Source organism: Ctenopharyngodon idella, chromosome 23 (assembly GCF_019924925.1).
Source record: "Ctenopharyngodon idella isolate HZGC_01 chromosome 23, HZGC01, whole genome shotgun sequence".
NCBI classification, from domain to species: domain Eukaryota; kingdom Metazoa; phylum Chordata; class Actinopteri; order Cypriniformes; family Xenocyprididae; genus Ctenopharyngodon; species Ctenopharyngodon idella.
The window spans coordinates 1,885,331-1,903,907 of record NC_067242.1 but is presented as its reverse complement, the minus strand read 5'-3'; positions in this window follow the sequence as shown (position 1 = coordinate 1,903,907).

Sequence of the window (18,577 nt, the reverse complement as noted above, 5' to 3'; positions counted from 1 at the left end):
TCACGCCTGGATTTGGGGATCCTCTGCCATTTCTCCTTGCAGATCCTCTCCAGTTCTGTCAGGTTGGATGGTAAACGTTGGTGGACAGCCATTTTTAGGTCTCTCCAGAGATGCTCAATTGGGTTTAAGTCAGGGCTCTGGCTGGGCCATTCAAGAACAGTCACGGAGTTGTTGTGAAGCCACTCCTTCGTTGTTTTAGCTGTGTGCTTAGGGTCATTGTCTTGTTGGAAGGTAAACCTTCGGCCCAGTCTGAGGTCCTGAGCACTCTGGAGAAGGTTTTCGTCCAGGATATCCCTGTACTTGGCCGTATTCATCTTTCCCTCGATTGCAACCAGTCATCCTGTCCCTGCAGCTGAAAAACACCCCCACAGCATGATGCTGCCACCACCATGCTTCACTGTTGGGACTGTATTGGACAGGTGATGAGCAGTGCCTGGTTTTCTCCACACATACCGCTTAGAATTAAGGCCAAAAAGTTCTATCTTGGTCTCTTCAGACCATAGAATCTTATTTCTCACCATCTTGGAGTCCTCCATGCAGGCTTTCATGTGTCTTGCACTGAGGAGAGGCTTCCGTCGGGCCATAAAGCCCCGACTGGTGGAGGGCTGCAGTGATGGTTGACTTTCTACAACTTTCTCCCATCTCCCAACTGCATCTCTGGAGCTCAGCCACAGTGATCTTTGGGTTCTTCTTTACCTCTCTCACCAAGGCTCTTCTCCCCTGATAGCTCAGTTTGGCCGGACGGCCAGCTCTAGGAAGGGTTCTGGTCGTCCCAAACGTCTTCCATTTAAGGATTATGGAGGCCACTGTGCTCTTAGGAACCTTAAGTGCAGCAGAAATTTTTTTGTAACCTTGGCCAGATCTGTGCCTTGCCACAATTCTGTCTCTGAGCTCTTCAGGCAGTTCCTTTGACCTCATGATTCTCATTTGCTCTGACATGCACTGTGAGCTGTAAGGTCTTATATAGACAGGTGTGTGGCTTTCCTAATCAAGTCCAATCAGTATAATCAAACACAGCTGGACTCAAATGAAGGTGTAGAACCATCTCAAGGATGATCAGAAGAAATGGACAGCACCTGAGTTAAATATATGAGTGTCACAGCAAAGGGTCTGAATACTTAGGACCATGTGATATTTCAGTTTTTCTTTTTTAATAAATCTGCAAAAATGTCAACAATTCTGTGTTTTTCTGTCAATATGGGGTGCTGTGTGTACATTAATGAGGAAAAAAAAATGAACTTGAATGATTTTAGCAAATGACTGCAATATAACAAAGAGTGAAAAATTTAAGGGGGTCTGAATACTTTCCGTACCCACTGTAAATCTGGGCCTCTATTCATGAAAACTCTTAATGCAAAGAGTTGCTCCTAGTGACACAATTCTAAGAAAATTCTTAGAAAGTTTCCTCTTAAAAGTAACTAAAAAAGCATACAGTGTACGAAACATGAAGAGGGAGAAGAAATGTGTTCACGACAGTGAGTTAATAAGACGCTACACATTAGATCACGCAGGGATCATTTTTGTGACCGATGTTATTAGAGACATCTCCGACACAGCGCAGAAATGCCATAGTGCCAGAAATGGAAGTAATCACTACATTAACATATTAGGCAACTGGAAAAATGCAACTATGCGGCAGTGATGATTTGGATCTGTTACAACCTTCTATAAGCAAAGTGATCACACAATTACAGCAATTTCAGAACCTCTTTATTTGTCGCTGTTCATTTCCTATCAAATACTGTACAACATTAACAGCATGGTAAATAAAAAAAATAAACAATATACTACTGTATATATATAATATGTGTGTGAGAGAGAGTACGGTAAAACAGGAAAAAAATAAAGGCTTAATAGATCCTGCTTAAAAGCGCTCTTTTTTTCCTTCTTGGACAGCCAACCAATCACAGTCTTCAAAAGACTGTGTCATACCTAGCAACGGGGTCAGCCCCGCCTCCTCACTAAGATAAAAGTTTTTTTTGTCTTTTCCTCGCTCAGAGTTGCTCTCAGATTGGTCCTGAATCGCTCTTAAACTAAGACTCCTGTGTAGAAATTAACCTAAATTAGGAGCTTTCTGAGAGGATTCTTTGAGTCCTGAAACACTAAAATAATTTAGCATTTAGCAGTAACTGACATGAATGCCAGTGGACGGGGCCTGTGGTGCAAAGATGTATAACTGTTCGTCGATGTTTGCTCTGGAGGCAGTCTAATGCAAATGTATTTGCCCATGTTATGTCACAGATCCTGCAATATCCAAATGAGCTGTTTTGGGAGCTTGATGAAATGCTTTGTTCATAAGGAGGAGGACGTTTTAAACGATATACTTGTGGGATGTTTTAATGGTATCTACAAATACCTCTTAAAAGATCAAGGCAGATTTGATTTCTCATGTCATGACTATGGAAGCATGTTTCTGCCACTGAATAAAACATAAAAACGGTATAATTGTGACTCTTTATCTTGCATTTCTGACTTCTTTTCTCAGAATTGTGAGGTATAAACTTGCAATTGCGAGTTATAAAGTCAGAATTGCGAGATATGAACACAATTGCGAGATATAAAGTCAGAATCGCATGCTATGTCAGAATTGCGAGATTTAAACTCACAACTGTGAGAAATTAAGTCAGAATTGCGAGATATAAACTCACAATTCTGACTTTTTAATTTACATCTCGAAATTCTGATTTTTTTACATTTGAAATTCTGACCCCTTTAAATAACTGAAAAAAAAAACAAACAAAAAAAAAAACCTGTGCTTAACACAAGCTCGATATATTCTCACGTTTAATTCTATCACATAAAATACATCAATATGTGACTTTTTTAAGGTTTTAAAACCGTAGGACTACAGAGATGGTCAGGGGCAATAAACGTCATCACGACAAACAGGTGAACATTTATGCATTTGGCAGACACTTTTATCCAAAGTGACTTACATTCAATCTACACATTTACATTTTATCAGTTTTTGCTTTCCCTGGAAATCAAACCCATGACCTTGGCATTGAAAGAGTTGTTGAAAGCATAATGATGGTGACGATAAAGTCCATGCGACCATAGTGTAGCTTTAGCTTTTTAATTTAATTGTATTTAGGCTTCAAAAATAAAGATTTATTTGTGAAAATGATCTTTATGAACAAAATGTGTACGTATCATAAACTTTTGTTGATCACAGTGCTTATTTTCTGGAATTATCCAAAAGCCAATGGGAATATCCTAATTGCTTTTTGTTGATATGTAATAAAATTAAACAAATATTCTGAAATATTTGTAGGACCTCCAAAGAGAAAGTAAAAAAAAAATATATATATATATATATATATATATATATATATATATATATATATATTAAATTGCGACTTTTTTTTTTTTTTTTTTTTAAGACAATATTAGAACTTGCTTATGGGAATGGCTTTTGCTTTCATTATAGAAAAGCAACATAACTAATTTTAATATATCTTTGTTGATAAAGTGTTTAATTTTACTCAGCATTTTCAAAACACTACATCAATTACACCCATAAACACACACACACACACACACACACACACACACACACACACACACACACACACATACACAAAGCCTGAAGCTAGAAGGCAATAATTTATCATTACCAGACTTCACTATGATGGAATACATTCTTGACTGTGGCAAAGAGGGAATTATTTTCCCTTAAACTCTGACAATTTCTGTAACTCTTTCCTTGCTGTGTCAAAACTCTCCTCAGGATCAAAATGAGAATCTTACTCTTCCTCGCAGCATTAACAGGAGTGACGGCCGTGAAGGCTGAAGTCTTCTCAGGACTCTCTTTGCTAACCCTCTGAGCTACTGGAAACGGAAAATAAAAATTGCTCAAGCAACACAAGCCCACCTCTATAAATTAGAGTGTGAAAAACATAATTTATCATCTGCCTGCGGATAGCCCTTTTCAGCTGACTCTATGAAATAACAGGGCACATAAACAGCCAGCATAAAAGGGCCACGGCCGCACCCGAGAGAGAGTGCATTACACCATGAATCAGTTTATTAACGTCTGCCAGTGGCACAATGCCGGTGGAGGTGAATTTATTCATTCGTAAAGATCTGTTTACGACGTTTATCTACACTCTGGTGCCAGACCACTAAAATGTAACAAACAACCCAAAGATAAAGACATGGCATGAGGGGTTTATAAAGAAATGACATTAGGGGGAGACATTAGCTCTGTTCCAGAACATAGTGAGCTGCCTCACTGTCAGACGCCTAGGCAGAAACCTTCATTCTAACAAGTGTGAAACACCATAAATGAGACGCTTGAAATGCTCATGTGCATCACACAAGTACATTCCTCACCCCAATCATAATCAGAATTTTATATGGAATAAAAATTTATGTGGAAAAGTGTGTATTTAGGTCATGTGACTGGTTTTTAGTATTGAATTAAATTGAAAAAAAGGGAGATATTTTCTTTTACAGAAAACGCTTTTTATGGATTACAACAAACGGCTGGTAGGGACTACAACAAGCTTCTTCCTGGATTAGTGACATCACAAACCCCAAAATTTACATAAACCCTGCCCCCGAGAACAAGCAACAAAGGGGGTGTGGCCATGTTGGGCTGCTTTAGAGAAGAGGAAGAGTTGTTGTAGTAGAGTGTTGTTGACATGCCGTCATTTTACGCCGGACTGCTTCACAAACAAGGGTCAAACATTTATCCACTAACCATTCAGAAACATCCAGTTTCATTCTAAAAGTTGTAACTTCTTCCTGAGTCTCTCCATCAGTGTCGACTCCGGTTTGAACAATGTAAGGCTGAACACCGTTACTGACAATCCTCATTTTGGCTGCGTGAGATTCTCCAGCTTTGTTGTTGTTGAGCGACCAAAGCGCGAGCTGTTAAAGCTCCGCCCTCTTCTGGAAAGGGGACTGGGAGCAGCAGCTCATTTGCATTTAAAGGGACACACACAAAGAAGGCGAGTTTTTGCTCACACCCAAATAGGGTCAAATTTGACAAGCTTTAATAAATGATCTGTGGGGTATTTTGAGCTGAAACTTCACAGACACATTCTGGGGACACAAGAGACTTATATTACATCTTGTAAAAGGGGCATTGTAGGTCCCCTTTAATATGCACAACTGTTACCCAATCATAGCAGTGGACATTTACTATCAAAGAGAGAGTCAAAAAGAGAATAAAAATAGCCTATTACTTCTAAATTAGGATATTTTTTTGATGTAAATATCTTTCTAACATTATAAGTGGACTGTATAGAACATGCAGTGGAACATGACACTGTCAAACTAAATTACATTAATAATATAGGCCTACTTTAAAATAATATACTTAAGTGCAAATGGAATGTAATGTTTTTTAGACACTTAAATGAATGTTATTTGCAATTAAATGAAAATGTATTATTGTATAAATTTATATTAAATGCTTTTAGTTGAAGTGTATTTTTGACCCACTTGGAAAGGACTTTTGTTGAATTTATGATGTTTCATGACCAAAAAATAAATAAATACATGATTAAATTGTTAATTCAGTTTTGTTTTGTTTTTGTTTTTTTCTTTCTCCACTCACGGATCCAATTAGGCATTATGAATAGCCATAGAAACAATTTCTTTTTCTGAGAATGTAAACTCAGTAGAAGGAGAGTTTTCTCACAATTATGGCAATGCCAACCAGCGTAAAGGTAGCGTTACCTTCAAGAGTTTTGTATTCAAATTGAACTATTCTAGCTCTTGTTTAAATTTATCCCACCATTGACATCTGTTGTCTTCTGAGGCTTTGCAACAATAAAACAGATTTCAGTGCCTGAGCTCCTGCACTGAGCAGCTGAGCTCAAACCTTGATCTCCCTCTGAGTATGTGACACACGGGGCTTTGCTCATATTTTATGCTTTCTAAATAAACTCAACAGATGTCTCCCTTCAAGGTAGGTGCTTGATAACTAACTCTGTCGGTTTCTCTTTAATGTCGTCGTTCATCGTAGAGAAATGAAAGGGGCTGGCTGGCTGTTTGAAATATCAAAGGAAAAATACTGGCTAACTAATCATTCCATCAGTTTGATTTGATCAGATTTGATCAGTGGAGCTCTGAGATAAACAAACTCCACTGAGAAAAAAATAATTCTGCTCTGTTTGATGCTCTGCATAGAAGTGAACAAGGGTTTTAAAGTGAAAATTGACATGCATTATGTATCACATTCATGCTTACAAAACTGCAATAGGTTTTTGTTCATGCAAACTAGTGATTTGTTGGTGTCATAAAGTCAAAGTTTGTATTCACACTTTCTCCTGCTTTAATATGCAGGAACAACTATAATTAAGTAATTAGTTGGATGAGCATGAAACATTCAAATCACCCGAACAACGATGTAACTCGCTAATTACTTAATAGTATGATGTGTTATTGTAAACTAGCTAGTCACAACTGTTTCCTGAAATCATAAGAACACTGTCACATATCCGTCATTTGAACCACATTGGTCAGAACTGTCATTAGTTTGGTAAAGGTGGTAAATAGCAATGTTTCCATCCACCTAATTTTATGCACATTTTGGGATATTGCATTAAAAAAAAAAAAAAAACGCTGGATGGAAAACGCAAAGTTGCTTCAACCATGCTTCCCTCTTCTTCTACACTCCTACCAGTTTAAATACCTGGTGAGTATGATAAAAAATAGAAGGGTAACAGGTAACAATGTTACAACGTGCATAAACTATAATGGAAACACATTTACTGAATAAAGGTGCATGCATGTCTAATTGTTGAGATTTCAACTTGTGAAAAGCATCCACGTCCTCGTAGAGCTCGTAATTACAGATTGCAAGATGGGAGTTTTCTGAGAGCTCCTACTTGTACCACCTGACCGCCTGATTCATTTAGGTGTTGAAAGTGTTATAACACATAATTCTCTGTCCAAGGACTTGCACAGCTCTGAATAGAACATCACACATTGTCATTTCAAGACTACGGTAATTACAACATGGCGTGAACGCAGCATAAATCCATCGATGCAAACTCATGTAACTTTGCCTCAACAGTGGATGTGACTGGATAACTGGACGAACCAGAAGACTAATTTCATTTCACAGCCTCTCAAAGTCTGACTCTCTAACCATTAGGCCAATGAGATATGTACAGTACAATACTTACATTTTCTAATGGGATAGTGTAGACAGCAACACATTATCAATCACTCAGAACAAAAGTGCACCCCAGAAACTCGAAAGTACCAAAATATGTTTTTACTACATAGATCAAACCGTGAATTATTAACTTTACAGACTTGCTTTCTGTTTTGTGCTTATTTTTAAACAAAATGTTTTTAGTTTTAGTATAAGTGAAAATTCAATTTTCATATTATAGCTAATTTAGCTTTTGTTTGTTTATGGTGAAATTAAGTTGTAAAAAAAAGACAAAAAATTACACTGCTCAAAAAAAAAAATAAAGAAACACTTTTTAATCAGAGAATAGCATCAAGTCAGTTAAACTCGTGGGATATTGATCTGGTCAGTTCAGTAGCAGAGGGGTTGTTAATCAGTTTCAGCTGCTTTGGTGTTAATGAAATTAACAACAGGTGCACTAGATGGGCAACAATGAGATGACCCCCAAAACAGGAATGATTTTACAGGTGAAGGCCACTGACATTTTTTCACCCACTCATCTTTTCTGACTGTTTTTCACTAGTTTTGCATTTGGCTAGGGTCAGTGTCACTACTGGTAATATGAGGCGACACCTGGATCCTACAGAGGTTGCACAAGCAGTCCAACTCCTCGAGGATGGCACATCAATACGTACCATTGCCAGAAGGTTTGCTGTGTCTCCCAGCACAGTCTCAAGAGCATGGAGGAGATTCCAGGAGACAGGCAGTTACTCTAGGAGAGCTGGACAGGGCCGTAGAAGGTCCTTAACCCATCAGTCTCTGACCAAACAATCAGAAACAGACGTCATGAGGGTGGCCTGAGGGCCCGATGTCCTCTAGTGGGCCCTGTGCTCACTGCCCGGCACTGTGGAGCTCGATTGGTATTTGCCATTTAACACCATACAGACATGTGACAGATGTGAACGGGTCTGGAGAAGCTGTGGAGAACGTTATGCTGCCTGTAACATCGTTCAGCATGACTGGTTTAGTGGTGGGTCAGTGATGGTCTGGGGAGGCATATCCATGGAGGGACGCACAGACCTCTACAGGCTAGACAATGGCACACTGACCGCCATTAGGTATCGGGATGAAATCCTTGGACCCACTGTCAGACCCTACACTGGTGCAGTGGGTCCTGGGTTCCTCCTGGTGCACAACAATGCCTGGCCTCATGTGGCGAGAGTATGCAGGCAGTTCCTGGAGGATGAAGGAATTGATATCATTGAATGGCCCCCATGCTCGCCTGACCTAAATCCAATAGAACACCTCTGGGACATTATGTTTTGGTCCATCCGACGCCGCCAGGTTGCATCTCAGACTGTCCAGGTGCTCAGTGATGCCCTGGTCCAGATCTGGGAGGAAATACCCCAGGACACCATCCGTAATCTCATCAGGAGCATACCTCGACGTTGTCAGGCATGCATTCAAGCACGTGGGGGCCATACAAACTACTGAGTACCATTTTGAGTTGCTGCAATGAAATTTCATCAAAATGGACCAGCCTGCTGCATCATTTTTTCACTTTGATTTTCGGGGTGTCTTTGAATTCAGTCCTCTGTAGGTTGATAATTTTCATTTCCATCAAACGATGTGGCATCCTTTCGTGTTTTCAAAGTGTTCCTTTAATTTTTTTTGAGCAGTGTATATTGAACTATATTAAGTAACATTTAGGCTTTTTGGCTTTGGGAAAAGACATATTTTTGATTGATATTACATCAAAATTGAAGGTTTGAACTAAACCATAAATATGATTTAAAAAAAGAAAAAAAAAAAAAAAAAAACATAAAATAAAAAATAAATAAATAAATAAAAAGTTTGGCTGTAACAATTCAGGTTTTTTTTTTTGTTTGTTTGTTTTTTTTTGTTTTTAAAGGTAAGAACAGAAGTTCTACCATAGAGTGGTGCAGGTATGACATCACTTTGTAGTCCAAAGCGCAGAAACTAGTTAGCATTTTAGCACGTCCGGTTCCATCGCTCTGAAGTCAATAGATTTTTTTGAATGGGATTTTGGTATGGCTGAAATAAGGTCTGTGGTGAACACAAGCTCAAGATATTTTCACATTTTATTCTATGACATAAAATACATCAGTTTTACCCCACTCTTGATTTTTTTTAAGCTGTTATGTGTTTTGAAAAAGGCAGTTGCTAACAGGTGGCTAAATGGGACTACAGAGGCAATCGGGAAGATTAAACGCGCCGAACAGGTAAACTCATTTAACCCTCATTATGCTCATAATTGTGCTCGTATAAACTATTCTAACTCAAACTTTCTGGGAAAATATTTTAAAATAAAAACTGAAAGAGTTGTCGGAAGCTTAGTGATGGTGACATTGAAGTCGAGCGACTGTGGTGTAGTTTGTTTATAGCCTACCTTTAGCTTTTTACTTCTGGCGACTCCATTTAGGCTTCAAATTTCATAAAAGTTATGTTCATCTGTGAAAATTATCTTTATTGACAAAACGTGTAAGTATCATAAACATTTGTTGATCACAGAGCTTGTTTTTTTTGCGAAAAGAATTATTATTTTATTATTTATTTTATTTATTTATTTATTTATTTTTTGCTTTTGGTAAAATATCCTTAAGGTATATGTAGTAAAAAAAAAAAAAAAAAAAAAAAAAAAAAAAAATGATTTGGAGTTCGTAGTTCCCACTTAAATCCAGTTCAAATGTTTCTGATTGAACAGGAAGTTGACGTCTGTGGATCAGTCTTGAAGGGTCAGAGCACAGCAGGAGTCTCATAATTGTGGGTTGGAAAAAAAAAATGTCATCTGTCTCTTCAGAATCTTGCTGTACCTGCCAACCGGGTCCCGCTTGAGCCTCATCAACAGAACAGCTCCAGGCACATCGAAATGACTCCAGATTTATTAAAGGCTAATTCAACTGTACACTGAAAAAAACATGGTGCTCTCATGGTAGCTTTCCAGCAATCAAATCTTGGCTCTTGCAGAGAATCTGTCAGAATATTTTAAACAGACATTTTTCTGAATCAGTGTTTTCAAGGTCTTGGTGATTTATTTATGACACTCATACTATTTTATTTTTAATCGATTTTTGACTGTCCATCATTTGATTAACCATTTCTCCAGGCTTCTTCACACCCCACATTTATTTTCCAGACACATTTATTTGCGGCAGGAGAATAAATAGTAGGCTATCAGTTTTTTTTTTTTTTTTTTTTTTTTGTAGTGTTGCTAGCGCCATACTTTAATTGTTAAGCTACAAGAACAAGAACTCTGTTTCAAATCTACTTACGTACCTGCTATGCTGTCTATATAGGCAGCTACCTTCTAGGGTAGAATCCTAAAAATGAAACCTCATAAGTGAGTGATTTGTTAAGCTAACAACACACTACTCTTACAAGCATTTCATACATGCATTTTTGTCCATAATCAATGGATTAGGGAATACGGTGTGAAGCGATATATATGCAATGTTGGCCTCGAATTTGGTCAAAACGAGGTATCTCAAAAGACAGGATTCTTCCCCCCAAACAAGTTAAAGGTGCAATATGTAAAAATTTTGTCTGCTAGAGGTCGCTAGAGGCCTATTCAAAACAAAGGCGTAGCTTGATGACTCCAGGTTTGAGCGCGGAATCTTGGGACATGTAGTCTTCACCTCAACAGACGGTGCAAAAGAATATAGGACTCGGGAAGAAATCATGTTCATGGATGCGATTATTAACGTTACTGTAGTATGAAGCAGAGCAGGACCGAGTGTTGTGGGAGCTGAACGAGGCCGCTGGAGCGATTGCGCAACACACGCCTCACGAGCAGCAGAACTTTTATTATGCCACAGTCGCTGGCGCTGCTTCCGCTTTTCCGGTCATGAGTATGAGGTAACAGCTCTGTTTATCATATTAGATACATTTGAGAGTGTTGGAAATTATGTTATAACGTTACTCTGTGCGTTCGCTCGGTGGCTGCCGTGAGACACTTGTTTGAGACACTGCAGTAAGGCTAGATCAATGCTGGATGGCTTGTGTTGATAAATGGCATGCAATTCATTGTAAAACGTATTGTATGATGGAGAAAATGCTGTATTACTGTTACTAAAAATAAAGCTGCATCTGATTATGCTATGTTAGCTACTTCACAAAATAGTGTTTTTCTCTGAGGCATGGTAAAGCATGATACTCGCAGAAAATCAAGAAAATTAGATTTAAACAATAAGACTAAACGTGTTGAGCTATATAACAATAATAAGTTTTCTGTCTATGAATATATCAAAACAGTTGTTGCCTTGTCTATTAAAAAGTGTAATATATTAAAGCGTCTTTGGTGTTTCCATGGTTACTACAAAATAAAACCGGAAACCAAGGCAGACTGAGGGTTAACGCGGGTATGACGCAATTGACAGGCGACTCCTCACACGTCCCAGAGCCTTGGTTAAAATTGCAATTTTCTCACGATTAACAAATAGTTGGAAACATTTGGGATATTGTAAGTACCCAAGTGAACAAAATATATAACACTGGCCTAGTGGTTTTTGAATATTTTACTGCAAAAATATTACATATTGCACCTTTAAGCGCAACAACTTTTATTCCTTTTTACACAAAAAAAATATGATTACATGGGCAGATTATTGAATAATAAAGACTTATTTTCACTCTGTTCCTTGCACAATACTATTTTATGACCTCAAACACTCAAATCATGGGGTAATTTTCATTTTTGGGTGAACTATCCCTTTAATTTGTTTAGAGAAAAAAATAAAAATAAAAAAATCACAGATGACCATATGATGTCCACAAAACAGTTTATGCAAGGAGTTATGCTTGAGGTACAACCTAATTAGAAAATCCTAAATTATCCATGTAATAAAGCAGAAAATACCTTCTCCAGAGGCTGATAAATCCGTTTTCTCAGTGCAGCAGGAGTGACAGTCCATCTGGTTCTCCTCAGAAGGCCGAAGCGGGCTCAGCTGATGAGATCCATGCTGTGTCAGGTGCTCGGCCTGGCTGATTGCTTCTTGAGTGTACTCTGCAGTGGGTGATTATGAAAATGCCTCACAGTAAGTCTGTCATGTGGCACACAAGTGTTTATCTGAGCCTCTGATTGCAGTGTAAGGACACGGTTTGGTTGTCAGGCCTGATTCCGATAGGGTCTTTGATTGCCCGTGTGGTAAAGGGTGACCTGCTAGTTAGAGAACCGTGCAACAATTTTAAAAGATCCCATTGCAACATTACTTCACAACACCTCGCATAGTGGCCATGAAGATTACCATCATTCAGTCGACCATGCAGAAAAAGCATAAGGGCAGCAATCCATAATGATTACTAAGAATCAAATGCCAGTATTAGGAAAACCTTAACAGTAGCAGAGCAGACAAAAATGGCTAAGTGATTATTCAGTGGATGTTATCATACGCAGCCCTGTTGATGACAGGTTTAGCATAGCCTTGACTTTTTAATTAACTGCTTTTGATGGAATCAATAATGTTTGAATGTGATCGCACAATGTTGATGATAGCCTTATGAATTATTGCCAGATCCATGTGTCAATACTGCCTGGCTCAGGAAGCTTGGATAACAATAGGCTATATGTGACATTTCTGAACAAACTCCTAAACAAGTTAATTTTTCATGAGTGCTCTCTCAGAAAATGCCAGTTGGGTATTTGTTGAAGCCAAGACGCTAGTTGAGGTGCTTCAAATAAATCAATACATCCAGTTGAAAGAGACTAGACTGCGACTCGTGTATGTGGATCTGTTAGCCTCGCAGGATCTTAAATTATGAAGATGTGCTTGCAATAGAAAACAACAGCTGAATCGGATCCAACAGGGCCAAGGCCAAGTTTTTCTCTTCTGTCTGGAAGAAAAGAGATTCAGAGGCACTGTGTGACAGCCAAAGATGAGCTTAAGCCAGCATAAATTTTCTGTGTGTTTTTTCTTCTATTTAGTCCTGGTCACTAACAAAACTTGACTAGTCAAGCAGCATGGTGTTTATAGCTCAATAAAGATTTGCTGGTTAAGATTGTGAGGTGACACTAGTATCATAGGGATCAGCATACAAATAATAACTTATGTTGATGACTATAAGTTTTGAAGGTCAAAACTTTCTCTAGTATCTTCAGAAGTCTGCTATTCCAACACAAAAATAGTGTGAAAATACTGCTAAACAAGGACATTTCATGTAAAAAGATGTATGATAACACACAATGTGGCTCATTACAATGATGTCTACGGTCTATAAGCACAGTTGGTGTACTTAAAGATGCTCTTGCTGTTTGTTATGTTGGTGCAGTGATACTCGACTATCTCCATCAGTAGGAGAAATGAAAAAGCGTACATAATAAATCTTCAGACATGTCAGAAGCAGTTGTTTCAAAGCTCACCACAGCCTGTCAATTAAGCCTGTTTTTCATGCACCTGACAGTATCCTTATTACAGCCAGAAGCAAACAAATAAAATCCAGGCAAATGGGAAAAAACATTTATTGTGTCTTGTTCCCTTTGCTGCAACAGATGAGCTCAATCATTGCTTTTTTGGTAATCCTTTCCCACTCACTTTCTTCTTTTTTGCGTTAATCTCAGTGCAGTGCTTCCTCCAGGCCATGGCTGTGATATTGCTGTTTACCGGGGGTCTGCTTGATTAGTAATAACGGTTAACCTTTTGGGGGGTTTGGCAAAACATTAATCAATGGGGCGGCTGATTAAGACTGTTTAGGATAAGGGTGGGGGGCACTGGGAGTCAGATTAGAGTGAAAAAAAAGGAGAGGAGATGATTATAACTCAAGCCTACAAAGGCATGTTGCCTTGTGCACATTCAAGTAATAAAAAAAAAAAAAAAAAAATAGTTTTTTTAAAAAATAAAATGAATAATAATAAAAATTGGCCTTGATCGCTTGGAATCTGCTAAGGAGATGATTTATTATTTACAGTATGTTTTCCTTGTGAATGTGTTTTACGCACCATTCTATAGGCCTGTATGTATATTTGGGCTGTTGATGAAAACAAAAAATTACTCAAACTAAACTAAAATAACAATACTATAAACTATATCTGTGTAAAAAAACTGTCAGCTTAAGGTAACTACAAGTATTATGCGGTTAAATGTCAAAATAACTACAATTTCATACACTAGAGTTGTGTGGGGTGGGTGTAAATTAAGTGACATCTGCTTTGATGTCAGAATTGTGTTGCATTGTGGTCTATGGATCTGCCTGAAATGTACATATTGAGTAGACTCGCTCCCTTGGTCAAAATCAAGGGATCAAGTGTATGTCCAAATCAACTTCCCTCGGCCAATTGACAAAGTTGAACGCACTTCAAAATGGCGGCGGGGAATTCCCAGAGCAATGTCATTGGCTGTTGCTCATTGCTGCTGTCGTACTTGTTTCACATCAGGCTGACCTGTCTTCAGGTCTGTGAAAAGTGTGACTTTTTATCTCCTACCTTCTGTATATTCTCCCTATCAACTGAGGTAAAGTACCATACACTGTAAAATACTACTACAGTACAAATCCGTTATTCGTAAGCAGAAATTCCCACCCGATCTCACTGCAATTTGTACGTATTTTACAAGGTGGCTAATTCGTACAAATTCGTACAGCCTCATGATTTAAAAAAAAAAAAAACGTCACCAAGAAGGACCACCCCTAACCCCGCCCTTAAACCTACCCATCACTGGGGTGTAAACCAATCCTTCGAAAACAAGTGAGGTTGTACAAATTCGTACGAATTAGCCACCTCATAAAATATGTGTGTGTATATATATATATATATATATATATACACACACATATATATATATATATATATATATATACACACACACACATTATATATATATATATATATATATATATATATATACACACACACACATATATATATATATATACACACACACACATATATATATATATATATATATATATATATACACACACACATGTTTTTACAGAACTTTTCTGGACAGCACAGCAGCCATTTTTTAAGCTTTATTTATTTATTTAATTTTACTTTTTTTTTTTCTCCTCAGTATTGTGAGATATAAACTCAGAATTGTGAGATAAAAAGTCACAATTACTTTTTTTTTTTTTTAAATTCTGGAGTTAATTTCTCATAATTCTGACTTTTAATATCTCATTAAAAGACCTTTTTTTCCCTTTTTTACCAATTACCTTTTTAATTGAGTTTATATCTCACAATTCTGACTTTATTTCTCACAATTGTGAGTTTATAACTTCCAATTATGACTTTTCTCCCATAAAGTCCAAATTATGAGAGTTAAAAAGTCTGAATTGTGAGATATAAACGTAGAAATTTCCGAATTATGAGATAAAAAGTTGCAATTACCTTTTTATTTTTAATTCTGTGGGAGACACAAGCTTCCACATGGAAATATGCTATGGAAGACCGAAAGAAAACAATTTATGTGACTTATGCCAGAAAAAAATCATAAGGTTTCATCAGGGTCTCAGTACTGGGTTTATTGTCATCCAGCGACTCTCTGCAGCCTTGGCCAATTGACTAACACAATACAGTATTTTAAGTGTGAAAACTGTGTAAGCATTCGTAATCCTCCTCCACAGCACTGCATGTGCAATATAACGCAGCAAACAAATGAAACACTGACACAAAAACACAATCTCTTTCCTCCCATAATGCATTGCAGAGAGCTTGCACTAGCTATACACTAGAGGCCTGATTAGGGCGATGCAGATGTATGTATGTGAAACATGTTTATTTGCCCAATTAGCACCCAAATAAGTGACAGATGAAATCTTTCAAATATCTCCCATAATGGAGAGAAAAGGAAGGGAGGGAGTGTGTGAAAGCCCTCCTCCACTTCTTCCTGAAGCTCATAATGATGAAGTCTGTATGTGTTCTGTGCCTCATTAATGTGTGTCAGCCTTGACAGAAGGAAGGACATGCTGGAAACAGTGAGGCTGCTTCACATGCACTGCATGAACACGTTTTTACTGCCTATGCTACAAAAAACTAAACACAACAACCTTGAACTGGCTGTACACAACATGTGCTCACAATAAAAGAGCCTGTGAATAGAAGCACACAAATCACAGCTGACTGCAGTGAACCTGTGAGTCCAATAGAGGCTCTTCAGGAGTTACAAGATGACAGTAATGAACATCAGACGGCATCAAACATGTGATATCATGCTTACCGCAATTTCATCCAGGGATATTATAGTTTTGAATTTACTTTTAATTCTATAATTTTTTCAATTTGTCTTTTTGAAGTATTTTTTTTTATACAGTTTTCACTCTATTATTTTTCATTTTATTTATTGATTTATTTATTTTCATATTTTCTAGTTTAAGGTTTTTTTATTTATTTATTTATTTTTTATTTATTTTTTTTTTTTTTTAGTTTTAGTACTGTGGAATTTTAGTGTTTATTGCAGGGTAAAGGTTTATAACAAAATGAAAATTAGATTTTTATTATAATGAATAAATTCATTGTTATTTCAGTTTAGGTTCCCTTGTGCTTAATTGTATTGAATATGCACTTGTAGTGTATTTCAAATTTTAAAGGTATACATTTATTATTATCTGCAAATAAATAAATAAAATGCCAGTTATACTTAAAGAGAGCACTAGTAGACTAGTAAACTTTTAAAAAGTACACTTTTTAATAATAACAAATGTAAAAGTTTTACTTTAAACCACATTATTTCAATAATTTTTTGTTATACTTTAAAGGGTTAGTTCACCCAAAAATGAAAATTCAGTCATTAATTACTCACCCTCATATTGTTCCAAACCTGTAATACAATTCATACAAATTAAGATATTTTTGATAAAATCCGATGGCTCAGTGAGGCCTCCACTGACAGCAAGATAATTAACACTTTCAATGCCCAGAAAGCTAAAAACATATTTAAAACAGTTCATGTGACTACAGTGGTTCAACCTTAATGTTATGAAGAGACGAGAATACTTTTTGTGCGCCAAAAAAAACAAAATAACGACTTTATTCAAAAATATCTAGTGATGGGCGATTTCAAAACACTGCTTCATGAAGCTTCGAAGCTTTACGAATCTTTTGTTTCAAATCAGTGGTTCAGAGCGTGAATCAAACTGCCAAAGTCACGTGATTTCAGTAAACGAGGCTTCGTTACGTCATAAGTATTTCGAAATGTCAATGGTTCACCACTGGGGGGCGTGACTTTGACAGTTTGATTGACTGATTCGAAACAAAAGATTCATAAAGCTACTTTTTGGCGCACAAAAAGTATTCTCGTCACTTCATAACATTAAGGTTGAACCACTGTAGTCACATGATCTGATTTAAATGCGTCTTTAGTAGCTTTCTGGGCATTGAAAGTGTTAATTATCTTGCTGTCAATGGAGGCCTCACTGAGCCATCGGATTTTATCAAAAATATCCTAATTTGTGTTCTGAAGATGAACGAAGATCTTACAGGTGTGGAATGACATGAGGATGAGTAATAAATGACATAATTTTCATTTTTGGGTGAACTAACCCTTTAAACAAGTACACTTAGCATGCTAAAGGACATGTAAAGTGTTTGATTATAATTTTAACTTTATATATATATATATATATATATATATATATATATATATATATATATACACACTTAAATTGCAACTTCATTACAAATATATTTACAGTACCTGTCAAAAGTTTGGAAACATTTCAATTTTGTAATGTTTTTGAAAGAAGTCTCTTATGCTCATCAAGGCTGCCTTTTTAAATCTAAAATACAGTAAAAACCGTAATATTGTGAAAAGTTATTACAAAATAAATGGTCAGTTTTTCACAAACGTAAAAACTCTGTGAGTTTAGACAAGCAAAGTTTCCAAGTACAGCTCATAATGACTCAATGACATTTCACTCAATATAGGATATTGGCAAATGTCAAAAATGTTAAAGCCACAATATGTAATTTTTCGCCACTAGAGGTCGCCTATTCAAAACAAAGGCGTAGCTTGATGATGCCGAGATTGAGCGCGGAACTTTTATAATGCCACAGCCGCTGCTTCCACTTCTTCCGGTCAAGCGTATGTGGGGTAACGCAGCGCTGTTTATCATGTTAGATACATTTGTGTGTTGAAAATGATGTTATAACATTACTCTGTGCGTTCACTTGGCAGCTGCTATGAGACATTTGTTCCACACTGCAGTAAGCTAGATCTATATTAGAATATCATATCAATAAATGCTGGATGCTTGTGTTGATAAATGGAATGCAATTAATTTTAAAACATTGTATGATGGAGAAAATGCTGTATTATTGTTACTAAAAATAAGCCTGCATCTGATTATGCTATGTTAGCTACTTGACAAAATAGTGTTGTCTCTGAGGCATGGTGAAAACATGCAGTCACGGAAAATCAAGAAATCTAGATTCAAACAATAAGACTTACTGTGTTGAGCTATATAACAATGATTAGTTTTCTGTCTATAAATGTATCCAAACAGTTGTTCCCTTGTCTAATAAAACACATAATA